This window comes from Haliotis cracherodii, unplaced genomic scaffold, assembly GCF_022045235.1.
Source record: "Haliotis cracherodii isolate W230 unplaced genomic scaffold, xgHalCrac1.p SCAF_3, whole genome shotgun sequence".
Lineage (NCBI taxonomy): Eukaryota > Metazoa > Mollusca > Gastropoda > Lepetellida > Haliotidae > Haliotis > Haliotis cracherodii.
The window spans coordinates 29,447,300-29,463,878 of NW_027266286.1; positions in this window are offsets into that span (position 1 = coordinate 29,447,300).

A 16,579-nucleotide genomic window follows, 5' to 3' on the forward strand; every position below is an offset into this window, starting at 1 on the left:
GAGAATATGTGTATAATTCAAAACCTGAAGGGTATGCAAATTTTTTAATTGCATATATCTCGGTGAGCCTAAGAAATCTCAGAAATAGCACAGCTATATGACAACGGTCTGTAAATAATCGAGTATGGGCCAGTCAATCCAGTGGTTGACATCATGAGCATCGATCCGTCCGCCTAATTGGGGTACGATGACATGCATCAACCATCTCAGCGACCGTGATCACCCGATCCCGTTAGTCGCCTCTTACGACAAGCATAGTCGCCTTTTACGGCAAGTATGAGTTGCTGATGATCTATTCTACCCCGGACCTTCCCGGGTCTCCTCTTTAATGGAAAACCAGTTTATACATGGTAACTTGTCAATCTGCACAAAAAGACATACGATACTTACTAACGTTCTGCCCTTCCTACACTTTTAACTAAAAGCGACAAAACCCTTTCCATGTTCATCAAAAAATCTCTTCTGAAATAAGAGTACACTGTTCGATTCCGACAATGTGTTGTTATGAATCACAACCAAAGAGTTATGATACCAGGTTTTCGCGAAAATGTGAGCGTATCTTGTCCCAACAGTGACACCCGTCACGAACAAAAGGTTATTCCTAAATGGAAGGTGTTCACATCTGATCATGGATAACAGCTAGCAGTCAGTTGTTAGCTGAGTGAGGTGCAGTGTGGTAAAATGGGGTTTGACGTCGCCTTCAAGACTATTGCACTTATTTAGCGACGCGTGAGTGTGCGTGTGTGTGTGTGTGTGTGTGTGTGTGTGTGTGTGTGTGTGTGTGTGTGTGTGTGTATGCGTGTGTGCGTGTGTGTGTTTGTGTCTGCGTGTACTAGTCCGGAATAATGCTGGTTTTAATGGATTTCCCATACATGTACAGTGTATGGGAACCAATCCGTCTTTTATCCCTTTAATGCCAATCGCCAAGCAGGGTAACAAGCACCATCTTTAACATACTTTTGGTATCATGTGGTCGGTGATTCGATCACCGGCTCTTCGTGCAGACGCTCTAGCCACTAGATCACTGAGACGGGCTGTTAGACGGGACATCTAGCCACAGACATCTCGACATTTGGACATCTAGCACACACTAGAACACACACTTGTTTGATATAATACTGAAGAGCACTTTCTCATTCCGACCAGATGTAGTTTTTTACATTATTATCTCAATGCATTTTAATAATGCTGAAATGAACATTATGATAATATATATTCTATGAGAGAAACGCTACACTCAAGGTCAGATTTAATGCGAACATATGGCACACAGGAACAACCAGAAACGGAATGATAATGGGCAACATCCATGTTGGTGGTGGTGGTACATCAGCTCCACACCATGTTGATGGTCGCTCTGGGCACATTCGTGGTCCTAGAAAGAAAATCATTGGTTTATCAATACTCCAGATGTCAGCTGACAGTATGCCGCTGTTCTTTTGTCAATCTTGGCATTTTCTTTTAATTGTCAGATTTAGTTATTTTGAGGGCATGTGGGGCTGCCCACCCCTTGCACTGGAAGCACATAGTTATCCTACATATTTCTAGTACAACGGGTTTTTGAGAGTATATTAGAAACAATTGCTATCGTCATGAGCGTTCATATATTTCTTATATCACAAGAGACGAGAAATGATAGTTATCATCAAATATCGTTCCAGTTTATGAAGGAATATTTTTTCATGAGAAATTACATTACAACGATATTAACGGCAGGGTAATTTAGAAACTGTTTATGAAAAATCACAGACGAACTGCACACTGATATTAATTAAACAACATAGATAGTTCAAGTATATTACACCCCTTGTAGTATTATGAAGGTAACGTGGTTGTACAATGACAAACGTCAACAAGTTTGGTAACTGCTGGGTGAAGATTCCGAAGTGACACAAATCACAACGAACAGTAATTGAGCTTCTGCACATTGGAGTGTCTCATGCGTTGATGTCGTGACACATGTTAGTCATCAGTGTCACTGTCAAACTCGGGTCGTCGACGTCTTCTTATATAAATCGATTTGACCTGTGGCAGGATTGATGTCAGTCCGATCTCAAGGACGAAATCATCATACTCAGTTCCTTAAAGTACATTTTGTTACATTCATTTTGTCAGCAGCAGCTACACATGGTCAGTTGATGTTTAGTTCACTTGGTAGAACTATTTGTTCATACGTCAAATTTGTTAATTATCATTTGATCAAAGTTTCAACCAAACACAAGTAAATTACACACTAGGCAGCCAACAAAATGTTGGATAAAGATGCACATCCAACTCACAGTCTAAACATCGCCATAAATCTTGTAGTGAGTGAGTGAGTATGGTTTTACGCCGCTTTTAGCAATATTCCAGCAATATCACGGCGGGGGACACCAGAAATGGGCTTCACAAATTGTATCCAGGTTGGGGATCGAACCCGGGTCTTCAGCGTGACGAGCGAACGCTTTAACAACTAGGCTACACTACCGTCTCCGTATATCTGAAGTAAGCGTGCGTAAGGTCAAGCTCACATGATAAAGGGGTGAACATATGATGTTACCATGTTGAGTGATGCTGTGTATAGTCCTTGTGATCTGATGCTATCTAGCATGTCCTCAAGCGGTCTTTCAATTAAGACAGATTAATGTTTGGTCAGATCACTTGACAAATGGGTGAGCTCATTAACATGGAGATTGGCAGTGTTCCGTAGGGCAGTTCATAATATTACGAACGCCAAGTTATTGGACATAGCGTTAGTTTCAAGCCACTTTTATGTTTCTGTGACTCAAGTGGTTAAAACGTTTGCTCGTCTCGTCGAAGGCCCTGATTCGATTTCCCTTATGGGTTCAATTCCACAATTTCAAGAAGTATTGTGAAAAGTAGCTTAGTACACATTTGTTAACATCTAGATGTGGACGGTGGGGATAGTCAAGCTGTTAAAGCGTTCACTCGCCGCGCCGAAGACCCCGGTTCAATTCCACACATGGGGACAATGTATGAACCCAATTTCTGGTCAACCGTCATCATATTGAAATAGTGAAGAAAGGAGGAAAGATGGCGAGAGAGAGAGAGAGGAGGAGAGGAGGAGGGACGTTACGACTTCTCCCTTGATATTATATTCCGAACTAAAGCTAAAGACACATATACATTGTAACATCGAGACTTCATGTTACATAATAGAGTAAAGATGACTAAAGATTTTATTTCGTATGACTTATAATAAAAATAAAACCACAAAAGTCTGTCGCTGACTGACTGACTGATATAGAAGATTTAACGTGCACTTTCCGACTGTAGCGTATTTCGCACACGGGCCTGGCCAGACCATTTAGTGTATTCCGAAAAGGGTGAAAGTGGTGTGTTCAACCCAAGAGGGGGCTTTTAGGGGTTGCTGAATTATATTGAATTTTTGGAATTTTTAAATTTGGAATAAATGCCGAGGTGGGTGGAGGAGGGAACTAAGGGAGCCGGGTGAGGTGGGTGTTTGAATGTTTATTGGATTTTGGATTGGTAGATTAATTATTTTTTAGATGCGCTTAATTAGGTCTGTTTTGATTAGGAATACGCCTAGGGCCTTGGTTTTCTAGTTTATTTTGAGGGTTTAGTATTTCATCTAGAGTAGGAACCTTATTTAGATTGAGGGTGGTTTGTAGTGTGGTTCTGTGTGTTTTGTAGTGGGTGCAGTGGATGAGTGCGTGTTCTGTGGTTTCGGGTTGTTTGCAGTGGGGGCAGTTGCCTGTGGTGTGCCTTTTAAGTTTTTTAGGTGGTTATTTAGGTTAGTGTGTCCTGTTTGGAGTTTTGTAATTAATCTGTCAATTTTTTTTTGAGGGGTGTAGGATTTTAGGTTTGGCTAGTGGTTTTCTGAGCACTTTTTTGATTTGGCTATTTGTGTTTTGATATTGATTATGCCATTTTTTGGTTATTTTTTGTTTGTTAACACTTTTAATTTCTGATTTTGAGATGGGTAGGTTTAGGCTTATTTCTGGTATTTTGAGAGATAATTTAGCTGCTTTATCGGCGCTTTCGTTGCCGTAAATTCCTACGTGGGCGGGGATCCAAAAGAAAGTTATTTGTTTGCCTGCTTTTGTTAGGTCGTTGGAGCTTTTAAGTACATTGTATTTGGTTTATTAATTTAGGTCGTTTTTGGGTGTTTTTGTTTTGGAGGGCTTGTAGTCCACTAAGGGAGTCGGTGAGAATTAGGATTTTATTGTTGTTTTTAGATTGTTGGTTATGCAGGGCTGAGGCCATGCCCATAAGTTCGGCCGTGAATATAGATTGGTTGTTTGGGAGTCGGTAAGATTGTGTGGATATAACTGGTTGTGTGGTATGGACTCCGAAGCCTGTGTGGTTGGAGATTGGGTCTGAAGATCCGTCAGTGTATATGTGACACCAATTTGGCCAATTTTCGTGTATGTATGCGAGTGTGGTGGTTTTATCTATGTTTGGGTCGGTTTGTTTATTTATTTGGTTTGCTAGCGTTGTGTCTATTTTGGTTATTTTGAGTTTAGGGGTGAAGATATTTGATTTTTTGCAGTTTTGTTTAAGATTTTGAGTTTGGTGTTCATTGAGGTAGTTAGTTATTCTTTGGGATATTGGGGTGGGTAAGGGGTGTTTGCGAGCTAGAGCTTGGTTTCTTGGGCTAATGTTTTGGTTAATTAAGTTTTGGATGAGAGGGTTTGTTTGTGACGCGGCCCAGAAATTAAGGCTTAGATGTTCCCTGCGTAGATTTAGTGTCTGTCGCTGCTATAGTTTTCAGGTTTATACCTACAATCGGTTTGGAGACGTTAACGAAGTTTAACGAACAGGCAACGGGCGACGGAAACACAACGTACAACGCGCCATGACATACCACTGATCATCGGTCCCTGGGAGATAATGAAAACAGGGGTTATCTCCCATTAGTTACACGTCCCATGTGTCACACACCTCCATATTCCTAGTTGTTACACAGCCTGGGAGGAGGCCAGCATGGGATTAAGTAAGACAACACGTACCGAGTAATGGACCAGTCCTAACTGGAGTACATAGGATTACCACAGAGACCAAGAGAAATGTTTTCATATGACTAAAAGGCAACTAATCTGTATTGAATGTATGGTTAATCTGCTTTACAACAATATAATTGTTTATGTATATATTTTATTTTACTAGATTCAGGTCTCTACTCCAGTTTTAATCTGATAACTCAATTATGTTACCTGGGAATATAGGGTTTGTTTCATTAGTTTGGGTCAATACCATGGCAGGTTTAAGGTTAGTTGAGTATGCAACATCGCAGCGAGGCACACAACAGGTTCTTTTTCAAGGTTACATGTACAGCAAGAGAACCACTCGACAGGCTTGTCAACACTGGAGACAGGGTTGGAGTAAACAAAGACTATTCGGAGACATCCAGTTTAATTAATCAATCAGTGCTACTTCCAGTGATAATAAAGAATGTTTATATATTTATAACATATATATGTCTTTGTGTGCATATACTTCCCATAAATTAACTACAAGTTCATTTTTCTACAGTATCTTATGTACAGTAAACTATGTTTATAACAAACATGCTTACAACGAACTGACGGATATAACGAGCTATTTCTTGGTCCCGTTTATTTGCTGTATATATGTTGTACATATGCTTATAACGAACTACGGTTATAATAAGTTCAAATTAGTGGTCCCTTAGAGTTCGTTATAACCGTAGTCTATTGTATATATCTTTAAATAAGTACATAAAGTACAAGATTACTTTTCTACATTTCTTGGCTCACTCCATTCTGATACTAAGACAACATAGGGTAGACCTGTCAGTGCCTTCAGCCATGACCTATGTTGTTTTAAGGTGTGTGACAAATGGGACGTGTAACTAATGGGAGGATACCAAAACAGGAGTCATGCTCCATTAATGAGACACACTGCTATAGTGTCTGCTTCTCCACTCCAAGGCAGAATAGGTAACAGTAACGTTACATTTCCAAAAGTACATTTTCTAGTTGATAGTAGTTTCTACTCAGACCTGTGGTACGACCTTTGGGAATTAGCATCCCAATATACTCTTTTGCAGATGTCCTCTGTCAACTAGTCCGTACTCTTAATGTGGAACGATTGGTCTATTAAACCACTTGCCGCCTTCTCATCACAAGTGATTCACCGAAGTTTTCGCTATAATGTTAACCACGGGAATATTCATGCATCTTGTTATGTTATGCATTTTTGTATAGTTTGTGCGTCTTACAGGCCATATGACCTGACAGTGCATACTTTTTATGATTATTTTTATAGTCATATTATACAATCAGTGACACTTTAATAAAATAATTTTCTTTTTCAGAAAAAAAATCTTCAAGCGTTCTCTTCGGTCCTTTCTCGGCCTGGAGTCAGATGGGTGTTACGTCAAGATTACGTGACATAGGGATGACCCAATACTCTATTGATTGACAGCGTTTGGAGGGCAACTTGTAATTGTTCTTCAGGTTCACGTCACGTGGACGAACAGACAATCCTGTCTAGATTTCACGGACATTAGTGTCAGGTCACGTATTTGAAACAGGGCCTCGGGTACTTGCAATTGGGCGGCGGGTTAGACAACTGGTAAAGGCGTTCACTCGTCACGCCCAAGACCCGAGTTCGATTTATCATCAACACTGAAGGTACATGTACAATGAGCGACACCCTTTCCCCCACCCTATTATGGATACTTTGCAAAAAAGCCATGAACATTGCTTTATGAAGTCTTTGAAAGACATTTAGAAGTGATACACATAAGGAAGAGAATTTATGGATGTCAGATTCTTTATTGTGAGAAACACAACGTTTCGGGGTTTATGCTTCCTCCTTCATCAGTGAATGGATGCTATGAGACAGGGGGCATATCTATGTACATGTAAGAACAACAAAAGTAATAAGATAACAAATGGTGGCAACTTAGCTGGAAGCCAGGACTTAAATTGAAAATGATTGGTAATTGGAAATGGACAACGGGCAACGGAAGGCCGGGAGTATTTCTATTGTTTTACCTATCAGTGCTTAATTACCCTCATAGCATTTATTCACCTGACAAAGGAGTAAGCTTAGTCTCCGAAACGTTGTGTTGCTCACAATAAAGAAGTTGACATCTATAAATTCTTTTCCTTGTTGCTTTATCAGTCGAAATATATATTATGAATAACAGCTTGTGCAGATTTGTTAATATCTACCTAACTGTGTGTTTACCAAATGTAATGGCAAAGGTCAAACGATCTTTGCAACGATCTCTTCTCTATGGGCATGTGTGTCTACTGTATATATATGCGTTACAGTGCGCATACTGTGTATATATGCGATACACTTACAATAGGGAGGTAGTTAACTAATGTAAGTACACATTAAAGTTAAAACACATACATACAATGAAACTAACACTACATACACATAAAAAGTATAACTGATGTAAAATAGATGACTAAAAAATTCTATATCTTCATTAAGTTAAGGTTTTCGCCTTCTTGATGAAAAAACATATCAGAATGACCATATTGTAAAATTGATATTACATTTATAACCTTAGCAAATTCATTTGAACAAAGCGTCAAGAATAAAGACACGTACAATACAAACATAAAACAATGACCCTGTCGTTGATAAACCTTGTCAGACATAATATATTATAGTATTGCCATACATCTTCACAACATGGACAGCTTGCCTATGTGTCAGTGTTCAAATGAAAGAGCGATTCCCCCCTTACGCAAGAAACAAGATCTGTGGCCTTTATAAGTTGCCCGTACCTCATCAGTTCATCAGGCCCAGGAAACAAAATGGCAGGAACGAACTACCTCTTTCTGTATCTGGTATGAATGTATTTCTAATTTTTAAATGCCAGAGTTTATCTAATTGTTTTCATAGGATTCCATTTTTCCCATTTACTTCAGCACCAAGACAGTGTTTATAGTTAAAGTCCAGAAACTCTACGGTCTTTGCCCAGTCTGGGTCAAAGGTATTTACAAAAATAAACATGCTGTTTTCATGGGAACATACTAATGTAAATTTCTTTCAAGTGTCATGACACAAAATTTAACTCATTTTAACTTAATTCAACGATTTTATAGCGATATTGAAATATTTCGCCCTTGGGCTAGAAAAAAGGTTTGGCCCATGAGCAATCCCATGGGCGAGAATATTTTTCTTTATTCAAAACTCATGTATTTGTTTCGCAAATACATAAATGTATTTCTTTCATGTGTCATGACACAAAATTTAACTCATTTTAGCTTAATTCAACGATTTTATAGCGATATTGAAATATTTCGCCCATGGGCGAGAAAAAGGTTTGGTCCATGGGCGAGAATATTTTCCTTTGCTCAAAACTCATGTTTTAGTGTCGCAAATACATACAGGTGTTCTTGAAAGTTTCATAACACATATAATGATTCAACTATTTTATAGCGTTAGTGAAATATTTCGCCCCTGGACGAGAAAGTTTGGCCCAGTGACAAGTGTTTAAAATTGAGGTATGGTCAAAGGGAAGCAACTCTTCTTCAAATTTAGAAGTTGCAAATTAGAGTTATCTCCCTTGATTATGGAGCAGACGACTTTTCCTGATATATGTCAGAAGTGAGTGCAGAGGAGAAAAGAAGGTTGATTCTACAGCTCCATGATGAAGGCATCACTGATGCTGCTACATAAGCAAAGAGCACAGATACTCCTCTTTCTACAGTGTATAGAGTTATGAAGAGTATTGAGAATGGTTCAGGAATTGAGCACAGGAAAGAAGCGGGGAGACCTCGAAAACTGGTGTTTGGTGATCGTGTGAGACTGGGTATTTTGGCTTCTAAAAACAGAAGTGGTACATAGAGGGACAGTAAATGTATCATAAAAAAGAAAGGATTTGCCTCTCCGCTCTAGAAACAAGAACACAAGGATAGACGTGTAGAGTGGTGTTTGGCCCCTGCAAACTTTGACTGGAACAGTGTTATGTTCACAGATGAGAGCTCTGTATGGGTGTATCCTAACAATGGGGAGGGATATCTTAACTTGGAACGACGCCCATGTGTGTCTTTGAAGGTAATTTAACCAGTGAAAGGTATACAGACATTTTGGAAGCTCACCTGATCCCAAATGCAGATTATTTTTTATGGAAATACTTGGATTTTGCAACAGGATAATGACCCCAAACACACCGCAAGACATGCGCGGCAGTGGTTTGGGGACAACGTTAACAATGTGACCGTTTTGGACTTGCCTAGCTACAGCCCGAACTTAAATCCTATAGAAAATGTGTGGGGACTCATGAACCAAAAGGGATTGACAAAAGTTGATGACATGAAGCGCGGGGTGGTGCGATATTGGAAATCTGTCACCCACGAGACTTTAACCTCTCTCATAGGAAGTATGCCCAATCGTATAAAACTGTGTTTGGAAGCAAATGGCGGTCTGATAAAATATTGATGTTACTGTGATGTGATTAAAGAAGGTTTATATATTGTGGATACATGTATTACATATTTTCGTTAATTTGTGGATATATTAAGCACATAGACAACAGGTTTATGGAAGATGAATTGGTGCTTTAATATATTAAAGGAGAACGAATCTTGTATTTTCTCCGCGATCCTGATGTGTATAATCGTTTAATGGGTCATTCGTTAAAAGTTTGTTGTGAGGCGATATCAAAGGCGCCGCAAAATACACACAGTGTCGTCCGTTTCGCGTGAACTACCACCCCATCCTGTCAGTAAGACTTATGTAATCGGTACACAAATATCTTTGATGAGGAGGGAGTAACAGCGGGTGTCAATCTGTCGGCTACAGCTACCATACCATCATCCCTGTTGTAATTTATTGTATGCAATACATTGTTGAATTAGCTATAGGTAATTCAGATGTAGGGAGAGGTGTTTAAATGGGTTGAACCTGTTCACCAATCCCATTCCTTTTTTCTTTGAAATAAATATTGTTTAAATCAATTCAGATGTCGACAAAAATGTTTCATGTGTTTCACGTGACAGTGTGTAGTTAGTTTATTGAATTTCAGTCAATTGCATTGTTCGTCTTAGGTCAGTTGCTCTATATCCTTTCACGGTTGCACTAGGGACTACATGTAAATGTACATTGTTGCACTAGGTGCTACATTCTACACAAGCATATTTTATTACATCTAGGGTAAGCCAGTATCACTTATGAAAGAGAGGACTAAGTTTCTGGATATAAGTTGTACATGTGGGGGCGATAAAAACGTTAATTATGTAACGTAGATGTGTAGTGAGAATGATATGTCATATATATTAGTTTATCTTGACTTGATTCTGTATACAGGCGTGTTTATTTTATTCACAGATTATACCACTGCTATCCACGGCAGTTACAGCCTTCTCCCCAAACAACCCTTCATCATGTGCGGTAAGTAGGATTCAACATGCAATAATTCCGGGAAATATTGTGTTAAACTCATATTCCGCTTGTGTTGCACAATGTTTCCTATATTCTCGAAAACAACACGTTTGATTGTATTAGGTAGTGAGTTGTTGTTTTTTCCTAAAACAGTGTATTTATCAGACGCTTCAGTGATTCAAGGCGGACTTATTAAGAAGGAAGGGTTATTCTAAAGGTTTCTGTGCTACGTTTCCTTCAATTGACTCATTAAGTCACTTGGACTTCCCATAAACTAAACTCCATCATTTCAAAGATTCAGCAAACCTTTTCGCATCCATCAATGCAGTACTCCTTCCCAATACTTTATTATCAATACTTTTCCTTGGCTAATATTTCTGTGTGAATTGTATAAAATCCTGTTTTGCTCGACGGGTTTTCGGTAGGACTCGAAACAAGGACAATACTATCTACATAGTCTAAAACATAGTTTACCAATACGGGAATACGGGTTAGTTCTTTTAATGCCACGATACGTCTACTAAGTTGGTCTTGTAGATGGCAATTGTCGCTAAAAAGGTATCGTTATTAATAAGTAACCATCACGTAAGACATGTGTTCATTCTCTCAAAGAGACTTTCTTGTGAACACTACTCTGGACGTGTTTGTTTGTTTGTATGTTGCTTAACGTAACACTTACGATATTGAAACGCCGTCGGTGTGCTCCAAGTCTTCGAGGCTGGCCACCTTAACCAGTAAGTCGCCTCTTACGCCCAGCATAGGTTGCTTAGGACTTATTCTATTCATTATTCTGGTGCCATTTTCGTGATATTTCCTATATTATCTTCAACACAGGCGATCCTATGTCCAGTAGGAAGTATTTGCAAAGTAGAGACCACTTTCTGCTTTACAACACCATGTCCAGGGCCAACTGCACGCTGTGTTCCAAGAAGTGAGTACGAAATATTGGCGTGTGTAGTTTCATTTCATTGTTTCGATCGGCCCGAACATGTTCCTTGCAGGGTAAACTTGCAGTTTGGGTAACCACTTGGTAGGGCTGAAATCGTTCTGCTGGTTAGTGCACCAGGCATCGGGATCAATCGATCTCAACGGATACATAACCACGAGACCTTTCATCAGCTCAGTGATGAGAGAGTGAATGTTGTTTTACGCCATTGTCAGCAATATTCCACGAAAGACTGCAAATAACCTAGCACGGTCCAGGGAAACATTTGGATGACACATAATCACTCACACACACATCCGATCTTACCTCTAGTCACTTCCCACCACAAGCATTGGACACTGGGGACTAATTTTGTCCGGAATAACCACTAGATTATTGTCGTGGTGGCAGCAAAATTTGGGAACTGAGACTGACTACCAGATCTAGTCGCCTCTTACGTCAAACTGGGGACCTATTACATTTTAGAGTTGTCAATGCGTTTTCCATGATTTACGTCCTGAAAATAATCGTAACAATATTCAAAGAAAATACACTAGTTTTGTTGCCAGTACATGGACCATTTACCCTCTCCCTGTATAATCCGAAATGTCATTGGACTCAACAACGTCATCCATTTTCCACAGGTTCTGGACAAAATATATCTACATTGTATTAATTCGGTTTCAGATAAACCGGGATCATGTCCAGTGCAAAGCCCCATCACAGGCATCTGTAGTGTGCGGTGCACCAGTGATGCTGACTGTGGGGGGAACCTGAAGTGTTGCGGAAACTGCCCCCGACAATGTACTTCTCCCGCCCTCCCCCGTGATAAACCAGGCGTCTGTCCCAGGAATCGTAACCAGTTCCGATTCCGATTCTGTCGCCGGCGACACCGGTGCAGTAACGACTTTGACTGCAGGGGCTTCTCCAAATGTTGTGGAACTTGCCCACGGAGATGTGTCAGTCCTTTCGCGTTCTTCAGATCTAGTAGATCTAGTAAATCAGACAATGACCGTTAACAATATAACAAGCTTGTGTGATCTACGCTAGCTTAGTTAATTTCAGATGGAACTTAAACAGAAGTAGTCGTTTGAATGACACTCTTCATCTGGATGTGTATCCGATCTTACTTGTATTGTATATACGATTCCTGGGTTTTGTGTAATAGGATACAAGCAGAACATGAAAATGAATTTATTAATGACACTAAAACGTTTCATCTGGCACTTGTCTGGTTTGTCTTCTTTGTTCACATTTTCCGGTCAACATGTAAAGCAGGCCTTGTACCACAAGCGCAATGATCATAATGATTGATCCGATGATCGTGGGTTCGAAACCCAGATGGGCCCTTTAGCTTGCTGTCGTGTCCGTCAATATTTTCCGGTGATTTTTCCGGGGTCTTTATGTCAAGATTTCTTTTGTTTCTATTCCGATTTTCTAAGATTTCTAAAGCGAGTTTATTACACTTATTCCGAGCAGCATTTGACATATCCTTTCTTCGCTTGTTACTGAGGCAGTAGGCTTGTCCAGGGGTTAAACAAAAGCGTTCGCTCGTCACGACAAAGGCCCTGGAGCGATACCTACATGACTACATTTAGTGACGCCCCTTACTGGTGTCCCCTGCAGAGATATTGCTTGGATACTCACTCACTCACTCACTCACTCACTCACTCACTCACTCACTCACTCACTCACTCACTAACTCACTATGCTTTTTACTTTAGAACACTTCTTGTATTATTTGGACGATTATGTAGTTTATTGGAATCTGATTTCTGTTCTTGACAGCTTCGCATTGCTTTATGAAAGGTATTTCATTTTTCTTTACACCCTAACACAAGCCATTGTTCAAAACGCAGGTGTTCCAGTGTGGTGTTCTTCAGGCCGAATATTTTCCTTCGGCTTTTTTTAGGAATTGGGCGACTTCATTCTCTATTTGATTGACCTGAATGATGTCTTCAGCTGGGTCATCGTGACCCCTTCTCGACTCTTGTAACTGTGTGAACTTTGAACTGATTTCTGTTTTGATGTTTTTGATAAATAAGTGTGTCTTAAAAACAGTGTATGTATTGTGGATGCGAGATTGTTCTTGTTGGCTATGTTATATTATGAGATGGAACATTTAACGGGACTGCATAGTTGAGTAGAAAGAGTTAGTGAGTGAGTTTGATTTTAACGCCGCTTTGACCAGCATTTCAGTTATATCACGGAATGTCACCTTGATGTAGGTTGTGAAGAGATGTAAGTCTCAGATGTTTACCATTTTGATGAAACTCACAAGAACGGGTAGGTTCTGACAAACCTAGAACACAATCATGGCGAATCTGGGTTTTGAACCCACGTTCTCATTGATTTATGGCATACCTAAGGGACGCAACTCTACAAAGCGAATTATTGTGTCAGCCGTGTACCCTGAGTAGAAAGAGCAATTTAGAATTTACCCTTTCAAATAAACATGATGTTCAAGCTTACACATTTCATACCCTGAACTATTTACACGGCCCATGTCCCGATTACCTCTTATATGTGGATATGCACTTGTACACAACAGATGTGATTCATTTTTTTACTTTTAAAATAGACGAGTAAACGCACTATCGTGTCACTTGATTGTCTGATCTCTTTACAGGCCGCCGTTACATGGAAGGAGTACTGCCCGGCAGCGTTAGCCGACAAACAAACATTTTTTTAAAGCAAATTGTGTGAGTGACGAGTGCTACCGGTAGGACAGGACATGCTATCTCTTTTCGCGAACACCTCGTGTCAACACTGATTTTCATATAACTGTCAACGCTATGTTGCCTTTTACTGAATCTGTTTCGGCGGATAATCGAGACTGGTTATTCTCTGGCGTTCACGTTTATATTATGATTATTTGATTATTTGAATCGTATCGTAAATGTCATATCTTTGGAATCAACATTCTATAATGGGAGCCATTTAATATATATAACAGAACATAACTTTACTTGGTTGATTGCGTGTCACCGTAGCCCACTGTTCATTTTATTAATCACTGGATTGTCTGTTAATAATTTCTATTATTGACAGGCTGCCGTCATTTTGTCAGAATAATTCTGACTGCGGCGTTAAACAACAAACAAACACAACAATCATGAAAGAGATTATTTTAAACATTCTTTATTCGCATGAAAAGGACTGGGTATAAAGTTTTGCATACAAATATTTCCTTTCAGAAGAACTAAATCTAAATTAGAATAATATGAATTAAAATAATATAATATAATATAAATATAAATCCAACGACTCATATATTATTCAATAAATGCACTGAAACATTAATGCATCCATACCTGTCAGCACTAAAGAGGAATGTTTAAATCTGAGCACTAAAGAAGAAGGCACCTGTAACTGTTAGCACTTTAACAGGTCTTATCGTAACTTTACGGAATATCACACAACGTGCCTATATTTATACCATGAAACAAACACACAGCACATAAGTTCATCTATCCCAGGTTATGATAGGAATAATTATTTAAAACATGTTCACGTTTACTGAAGAAATTGACGGCAATAAATGCTAAATAAAATCTGTTTGTCAAGTTCTAAATCTTAAGGAGAATTGTATAAAGCTCAAACGGGGCATGGATTACCCAGTCGTCTAAGGCGCCGCAATTCGCTATGCAGAGTTGCGTCTTTTGGGCACGCCAGAAATCTATGACGTGGGTTCGAATCCCGGTTCGCCCAGACTATTTTTCTAGGTTTGTCTGCACCATACTCGTGGTCGTGGGTTTCACCAAAGTGGAATACGTCTAAGACCTCCATCTCTTTGGGCTTTCCTTCCACATCAAGCTAACACGCCATGATATAACTTGAATACTGTTCAAAGAGGCGTTAAATCCAAGTCACTGCCTCATTGCATCTTGCACTGTCTAGACATTGTACATAGACGACGTTCCCAAAGGTGTCTGTTATGATTTTATGATTATTTGATTATTTGAATCGTATCGTAAATGTCATATCTTTGGAATCAACATTCTATAATGGGAGCCATTTAATATATATAACAGAACATAACTTTACTTGGTTGATTGCGTGTCACCGTAGCCCACTGTTCATTTTATTAATCACTGGATTGTCTGTTAATAATTTCTATTATTGACAGGCTGCCGTCATTTTGTCAGAATAATTCTGACTGCGGCGTTAAACAACAAACAAACACAACAATCATGAAAGAGATTATTTTAAACATTCTTTATTCGCATGAAAAGGACTGGGTATAAAGTTTTGCATACAAATAATTCCTTTCAGAAGAACTAAATCTAAATTAGAATAATATGAATTAAAATAATATAATATAATATAAATATAAATCCAACGACTCATATATTATTCAATAAATGCACTGAAACATTAATGCATCCATACCTGTCAGCACTAAAGAGGAATGTTTAAATCTGAGCACTAAAGAAGAAGGCACCTGTAACTGTTAGCACTTTAACAGGTCTTATCGTAACTTTACGGAATATCACACAACGTGCCTATATTTATACCATGAAACAAACACACAGCACATAAGTTCATCTATCCCAGGTTATGATAGGAATAATTATTTAAAACATGTTCACGTTTACTGAAGAAATTGACGGCAATAAATGCTAAATAAAATCTGTTTGTCAAGTTCTAAATCTTAAGGAGAATTGTATAAAGCTCAAACGGGGCATGGATTACCCAGTCGTCTAAGGCGCCGCAATTCGCTATGCAGAGTTGCGTCTTTTGGGCACGCCAGAAATCTATGACGTGGGTTCGAATCCCGGTTCGCCCAGACTATTTTTCTAGGTTTGTCTGCACCATACTCGTGGTCGTGGGTTTCACCAAAGTGGAATACGTCTAAGACCTCCATCTCTTTGGGCTTTCCTTCCACATCAAGCTAACACGCCATGATATAACTTGAATACTGTTCAAAGAGGCGTTAAATCCAAGTCACTGCCTCATTGCATCTTGCACTGTCTAGACATTGTACATAGACGACGTTCCCAAAGGTGTCTGGGTCTGTTTTTAATGTTAAAAATGGCATTTAGATTAGGTAATAAACCATCTGCATGTACAAGGTGAAGTTCCATGTGATCTACACACACAACCTTCAGCGACAAAGAAAGGACACACATGATGTGAATAAATTAGAGCCGTCAACTGACCCAGAGGTTACAAAGAAGAAATATGAATGTCGTGACAATTGCCTGACCCATATTTCACCCCCCAAAAATCACAGATCCCCAAAACTTTAAATGGTTGGTCATCTTTTGGACATATCTTTTCATGAAACGAATCTTGTTAATCAGAAAAGAGAGT